Below are 8371 nucleotides of genomic sequence, written 5' to 3' on the forward strand. Positions count from 1 at the left end.
TTGGAGGTTTTCACTAGTGATCTAATTTGCTTGTTGAGCATGAGGAGGGAGTTTTTCCAGTTTGGAATTTATTCCTTTTTACCCTTGGACAACAGTTTCTTCCTTTTGTTGTAAAGTCTATTGATACAGGATGTCCACCAAACAGGTTTGTGTTTCCTTGAGGAGTAGGTTTTAGTTCTGTTGGGTATGGTTGAGTCCATGCAGTTGTACAGGTGCTTGTATACTGCACTGGCTTACTGTTCAGCATAGTTGTCTGCATCCTTTGAGGAGGAAGGTGGTGTTAAGTTAGTGATACCCTCCCTTAGGAGGTTGTAGTCAGCTTTTGAGAAGTTTTTTTTATCCTGGTTATGGCTGGGGGTGGGGTTGGTGGGATAGAAATTTCGAATTAGACACACTGATGATTTGATCACACCAGGGAATAACATACTATGGGAGTGGTGCAGTGGTTACCCGTGTTGATTAGAACCAAATCCAGAATGTTATCTCCCCTTGTGGGGGATGAGACAAGCTGGTCTAGTGCATTAGAATTGATGAAGTCAAGGAATTGTTGGGTTTAGTGCCTTAGTGCAGGAATAGTTCACCCAGTCTATAGTGAGGTAGTTGAAACCACCAAGACTCAGGGTATTAGGGGGTACCTTGATGGAGTCAAGTAGGTCCAGGTAGGAGGAGTGGGTGTCTTGAGTCATGGAGGGTGTCTACAGCTGGCTATAACTTGGATGGGTGTCTTGCCAACTGTCAGTTGCACCTGAATAATTCCAGTTCGGCATGGTGGCAAACCAGTCTTGAGGTGTGCCTGTCCTTAATGAAGATAGAGTCTCCACCACCCTTAGTCTTTCCAACCTCATTTTGGGGTCAGAATGTGTGAAATGAAGTATAGCCTGGTAAGGCAGGGGTGCTCTCCGCAGCCCTTAACCAAATTTCCATGACCACACAGACATCAGCATCTTCCAGTGAGTGCATTTTCAGGTTAAGGCTCCTAGCATTAAGCAGCATGACCTTCAATTTGCTATATGACAGACCTTTTTTGTTGGAAGATTTGTCTTTGGGACATTGCCTAAAAAAGGCACAATGGGAGAGGCAAGAGCCTTGGCCAGGATCTGGAATCCCAGGGCTGACAGGTGGAGGGCATCTCTGGCAAAGCATTGAGGCCTGTCCACCATGTCATCCCAGGCAGACTGATACTGGATCCCCTTGGAAAGACACCAGAAACTAAGCCCATTGTTGAAGTCAATTTTTTTTGTTGGTATTATGGTAACATTCTTGGTGAAGGTAGGATGCTGCTTAGGGCTAGGGTCATACCTGCCTGGGACACATACTCTGAGTGCTCAATCACGTCTCTCTTAATATAGTCTAGTGAGGTACATCTCAAGTCATTAACACAAACATGGACAATGACATAGTCATACTTGTACCTGTTGTGAAGAGACTTAAGGGCATGCGTGATGTGGTGGATTCTGGCACCTGACAGACAACTGACTGTGACCTTCTCCTTGTTGATCCTGGTGAGGGGGACATTTGAGTGTCTCACAATTAAGTCTCCAATAACTAGTTTGTTTGATTTATTGTTATGCCTTATGGGCTGTGTTTGTGGGACACTGGTGTGTTGTCTGCTGTGTGTGATGTGTTTGGTGCTGTGTGTGGAGGGTTTATGAGTGTGTTTTGGAGGTCTCTGCTGTTTAGGTAAGTTTTTATTGAGGACTTCTGCATAGGTGTGTGTGTGTGTGTGTGTGTGTGTGTGTGTGTGTGTGTGTGTGTGTGTGTGTGTGTGTGTGTGTGTGTGTGTGTGTGTGTGTGTTGTGCTTGGCTGTGTGATGTGGGTGGTGTGGTGTTTGTGCTGGTGATCTCCTCTTTGTCAGGAATACTGACTGTGGCACACAAGAGCATGGATTCCAGGTTACTGATGTAGATGTAGATGTACTCTGCTTTATATAGTCGTTCATATAATTTATGAAATATTTCTAATACTTCTACAGGATCCCTAGTTATCTTCCTTGTAATAGGCTCCCTATATTTGGTGACAGCCCTTTCTACTTTCTGTTGTCTGAGTTTTTGTACTCTAGAGTTATTATCAAAAATCAGTTGCTTAATAGCAATCATGCATATTATCAAGGTAGAACCTTATTTTCTGTTTAACATTCTGTAGTTGCTCCTCTTCTTGTTCTGTGAGATTTCCCCTACTTTACAATACGTTAATATTTGTCAATCCCTCCAAATAATTCTTGTTGCTTCTTAACCATATCTCCCTTTCTTTTATTTCCACCCTATTTTTAAATTCAATTTTAATTTTATCACACTCCCTAATTTTTTTCAGAAGTTTCTATCTTCTCTAATAGCTCCAGAATAATTTCCACTACCCGTTCCTTAAATTCCTCCTTTTTCAACAGATGGGGGGAAAGCACCATAGTCTAATTTTTATTTCATTACCCTGTGTTTTTACTATAGTTATTATTGGCACATGCGGTAGCATTGTCGCCTCACAGTAAGACGCTGTCCGGTACGATTCTCAGCTAGAGCATCTTCTGCGTGGAGACATGCGTGAATGGGCATACCTTCATTGAAGATTGTGCATCAGGGCTGGTAACTCGGCATGTAAAAATCAACTACCAATCATTAGCGGACCGGAGTTCAGCTGTGGCAACCCCTAACCGGGAAAAGCCGAAAGACACAACAACAACATGATCTGAAATAGTTATTGGGTGCATATTGAGACCTTCAATTAAATGCACATGTTCCTGTGAAATGTAAATTCTGTCTAGCCTAGCCCAGTTTTTGTATCTTGAGGAATAATATGTAAATTCACTCTGAATTCCTAGTATTGAATTCACATCTTCCATGCCAAATATTTTCATAATTTCTTTAAAAATCTACCCTTCTTTGTTATATTTCCCTTTATGGGCCCCTGAAGATGCATCTTCACTGTTGCAAATCAAATTCCCGTTCCCACCTACAAGTAATATTCTTTGCTGAAAGCTGATTATTTCTACCAGAATTTTCTTTAGCTCTATTATAGCGTTTTTTGGTGGAATACAAATAAATGCCAATGTAATCCTCTTCCCTTGCCAATAGCCCCTTAGTACTACAAATCTACCATAATTGTCTTTTTTAACTCTTCTATTACTATTGGAGCTCATCTTGCAAAGAATATAAGCACTCCTCTCGTCCTTTGTCCCAGGTATTCTACTGAATAACCATCCTGAAAACCTTTCTTTATCAAATTCACATGTTCACTTCTTCCCAAGCTTGTCTCCTATAGCATAACTATTTGCACTCTACATTTTTAATATAGTGCACTACTGTTTCTTTTTTGGATTTATCTGTGAGACCATTAACATTTAAAGACATTACAGAAAGAATCATATTCTTGAGGAATTAATATTCCCATCTTTTATATATAACAGCTTTTTTGTAAAGTGTTTAGTTCCTTGTTTTGTGTTACACGCATGCACTGTTTGGCAGGTTAATCCTTTATACAACTGTTTCTTATCATCTCCGTTTAAGCCTATGTCACATCTTGCAGAACTTTTTGTTTTATTGAAAACCCTTAAATAAAAATACGCACACTCACCCAATACTCATCTAAAACCTACTGACTTAATAATAACACACAACTATGTGCATTGTCAAATATTGAAGTTTTACCCCCTTAATAGGAACATAAGTTCCAAACTGACAGCCACACACACAGACTTGAACTAAACAGAAAGAATGCTTATCCATGCTAAGATGCATGGTAAAGCCTGTGATTATATTGAGGACTGTCTGGTTTTGCCTTATCTTTATAGTTCTCCCAGTTGGCAAAACACTTGAATGCTTTCAGAAAACATTTTCTCCAAGCCATTTCTCTTTATCAGATTCTCTGCTAGTGAGATGAGAACCAGATACAGGTCTGTTTACTAGAAAAAGGGCTTATAATATTCAATATTGTTTTTCATTTACTTGCTTTCTGTCAAAACATGTTACTATATAAAACTAAAGGCCTTAACACAGTCATGCCCCTATGCAAGAATGAGAAAAGGCACACATTTTTTTCTTTTGTCATGTTCTTTTAACCAGATACCTCTTTTTTTGTTTTACATTGCAGTGCCTACATCTCTTAAAACTAAACAAGGAGAAAGACAGAAAAAGGGAGAAAGAAGCAAAATGAATAAACAAACAGTTTGCTGTCTCCCACTTTTAGTACTTTGTCCTTCTGTCACAGTTTTGTCAAAAATCAACTCCTGCTGGTAACATTGCATTTTTACTATTAAAGGCTAAGTTGTTTTCTCATAGCCATTTTTGGAGTATACACACCATGTGCCCTTTCAATTAACAATTCTTGTTGTGGAATACCAGTCCAGTTGCTTATTTGTACTTTCATAAAATTAATACAGTCTTTTCCTTCCAGCTTCTCTGGTACAGCAGAAAATCTCAGGTTTCCCCATGTGTAATGTTGTCTAATTCTATTTTTTTTAAACATCTCTTCTTGTACAGTCTCATATTCAACCAGCCTTTACTTCATTTCAATCTCTGAGTTAGTTTTGCAGTTCTGTCACCTTATCTGAATATCTGTTAAAAGCTTCTTCCATTTTTCCAGCGTTTTATTGTTTGTGTTGATAATCTGTCAGTGTTTCATTTATTTTAACCAGGTCTCTCTGCAGCTGCTTTACATTTTCCTCTAGGTTACTGGAAGTCACGTCTGGAATTTGCAGTGCTTCTTTCTGAACAACTGCAGTACTTTTCCCAGTCTGTGTTTTTTTCTCAACTTTTGTAGCTGATTTACCTCCAGGTCCTTTATATTCCTTTCTTCCTGGCATCTAGTCAGTACACTTACTAGTCAGTTACTAAAATTTACCCAGAAATCTAAGTCCAATGGCTTTCTCTGGTAAGTTTCTGTTTTTAGACTGGGAGAGCCAGAATTAAGCTGTTACACATTCTGCAGTCACCTTGGAAGTCTGTTCTGAACAGCTTTTGGTTTTATTCTTCATTTGCTTTTGCATATTCAGGACTTTATCTGTTGAGCTTTCTTGTGTTTTTTTTTTCTTTTGGAATTGTGAATGTGGTCGAGGAACGTGGATTTGAATGGTAAAGGAGAATTTTCCTCACAGTTACTGTTTACGCCTCTATTAAGGTAATTTATAACTTCTAAATTTGAAAAGCTAGTAAATATGGGAATGAACCCACTTTTAACATCAGAGATTCTGGATTTTAAAGATACACCAGCGAAAGAAGCAGTCAAAAGGTGAGATAAAGAATTGCCGAGGTACCAGGATGGATGTATAATATGGATTAAAGTTATCTCTCTTTATCTCACCTTTTGACTGCTTCTTTCACTGGTGTATATTTGAATATTTTGGTGGATTCGTGGTTGTTGTGGTTTTTTGTTATTCTAGATTTTAAACAGGATACAGGGGTTGGCTCTCATATGTCCTTACAGCTTATTAATAAGAAGGAACTTACCCTGCAACAATACAAAGAAACAGCTTTGAGGCCTATTAAGGTAATTTATAACTTCTAAATTTGAAAAGCTAGTAAATATGGGAATGAACCCACTTTTAACATCAGAGATTCTGGATTTTAAAGATACACCAGCGAAAGAAGCAGTCAAAAGGTGAGATAAAGAATTGCCGAGGTACCAGGATGGATGTATAATATGGATTAAAGTTATCTCTCTTTATCTCACCTTTTGACTGCTTCTTTCACTGGTGTATCTTTGAATATTTTGGTGGATTCGTGGTTGTTGTGGTTTTTTGTCATTCTAGATTTTAAACAGGATACAGGGGTTAGCTCTCATATGTCCTTACAGCTTATTAATAAGAAGGAACTTACCCTGCAACAATACAAAGAAACAGCTTTGAGGCCTATTTGAAGTATGGCATAGTACCACAGGGGTTGCACATTCTAAAACTGCTTACTTATGGATTTTACTACCCTGAATTACTAAGGAAGTGGCAACTTCAGAATTTCAAATTAAGTAAGGATTATATGAAATTAATGATAGAATTTTTTAAACCAGAGTGAGAATTAACTTTAGAGAAAGCAAAGTGACTTTATGATCAAATAATGGAACACTAATTTAAAATCAGTTAATAAGAGGCTGTTTGAGGACATGATCTCACAAGTTGTTGCTTATGAAGAAAAGATCAATGGAATTAAAAGGAAGAAATTAAAAAGGGACTGGAATGATTTTAAAAATGGGAATGACTTTTTATTGACAAAGAATAGGCAGGCTTTGTCAGATAGAATTTTGTTAATGCTACATAATAGTGATTCAAAGAGGGAAACTGAGAAAAGTAGACCACCACCAGACTGCAACAACAATTAATCCAGTGGTTGATGTGAATTACATGACAGCACTGGACTCTTTAGGTCTACCTCAAATTTTTAGAGATGCCCCACCAGAGAACAAACAAGAGAAGGCAGAAACAAAACAAAAAAAAAAAAAAAAAAAAAAAAAAAACAAAAACAAGAAAACAAACAAACAAAAAAAAAGCAGAAGCCGTCAGGCACTGGTGACATGGAATTGCTCAAAGCAGGTGCTGAAGACAACCTAGTAATGGATTTATTGAGCTATGTGCTGTCACAACATGAATATTGTTTTATAAAGAGGTTTGACTTTTATCCCAGTGTGTGAAGGTAATATTGTGGACATAATGACTGATTTAAGAATTTTCATAAGGAAACTGAATTTAAAATCTGTATATGCTGATGATATTGCTACTGAAGACATCTGTTTAAAAAAAAAGTAGTACTTTTTATTCCAAACAGCAATCCTATTATAAGGGCCTTTGAAAGTGAGAAAAATGTACTTAAAGACTTCAAGAATAATGATAATATAACAGGCAAAGGGGACCTATTGTTATAATGGATAAATTAAGATGTAGTCAATCTTTTAACAAGCTATTGGCTGATGAAAATACTTAAAAAGACATGAATGTAAATCAGATTGATTTAAAAACTATTTTAAATTCTGACATGTATTCTATGCATATGAATGGTGTGCTTGGTCTTGAACTGATGAACTATTTTTATGTTTCCCATTTGGTTATACCTATTTACTATGGTCTACCCAAAATACATAAAAACACAACAGACCCATCTATGAGATCAATAGTTTTGGGCAGGAGATGACTCACTGAGCCTATTCAATTTATTTAGAGAAAGAACTGATATGTGCATTAACATTTTCATAAAGTTTTATTCTTGATACAAGTGATTTTTTGCATCAGTTATATGTCTGGTCTTGCCACAATAAATTGGATCAGGATGTCTTATTGGTTACGATTGATGTTAAATCCTTATTTACAGTAATTCCAAATGACAAGGCTATTGAATTGACCAGAGAATATTTGGCTTTTAATACAGAATTTTCCAAAAATAAGATAAATATGATTTTTGAATGCTGCTACATTGTTTTGGAGAATAATGTTTTTTACCTGTCAGAAAAAAAAAAATATTATTTACAGATAAAAGGTATAGCAATGTGTACTCCTATTGCAAACACCTGTGCCAATATCGTGCTTGCTCAACGGGTACAAAATTCTCTTTAATATTGTCAGTAGATTTGTAAATAATATTTTATTCTATAAAATATTTGTAGATGATATGCTTTTGCTATGGAAAGGTACTGAATTTTTATTGAACAAATTCATTATTTACTTAATAGAAACAGTGGGTTATCTTAAATTCAAATAAGAAACATCCAGAGATTTTGTAAATTTCTTGGATGTACAGTGTATACAACTGGGGATAAAAAATAATGACAAAAATATTTAGGAAGAATGTTAAGAATAATTATTTCCTGGTTAGATCTAGTATGCATCCCACATTTCTTTTCAAGAATATATCAAAAGTGCAGATGACAAGAGTGCCTAGATTAAATATAGATCAAGTAATTTTGGATGAACAATTGAATGAGGTGGGCCACAACATTTTAAAAAGGTATATAATAGTGAAGAGACTGAATTTTGTAAAAAAGAAATATTGAATAATAAAGACAATGTAGAAAAAGCCTTTGATGAATGTGAAAATACACAACAATAAAAATACAGCTAAGATATCCAAAGATATGTGGATGGTATTATCATTCAATAAACACGCAAAAGCAATAAAGAGCAGTATATCAAGGCATTGCTATATTTTAACACATATGGATAAATAAAAAAAATGTTTAACAGATAACTCCATATTTAGTTCTATTAACAGTTTGAATCTGAAATGGAGTTTCTGTTATAAAGAGCCACTAATCAAGGTATGAGATACCAAAAGTTGGTACCCACTCATGTAGATCATGCATTTATTGTAAATATATAGACAGTGATACATTTTTTATTCAACTAACAACAATGAAAAAATATGAGATCAGGTGTTTTGCAACCTGTGACATGACTGATCT

Source organism: Protopterus annectens, chromosome 4.part0, assembly GCF_019279795.1.
Source record: "Protopterus annectens isolate FY-2018-M chromosome 4.part0, PAN1.0, whole genome shotgun sequence".
Lineage (NCBI taxonomy): Eukaryota > Metazoa > Chordata > Ceratodontiformes > Protopteridae > Protopterus > Protopterus annectens.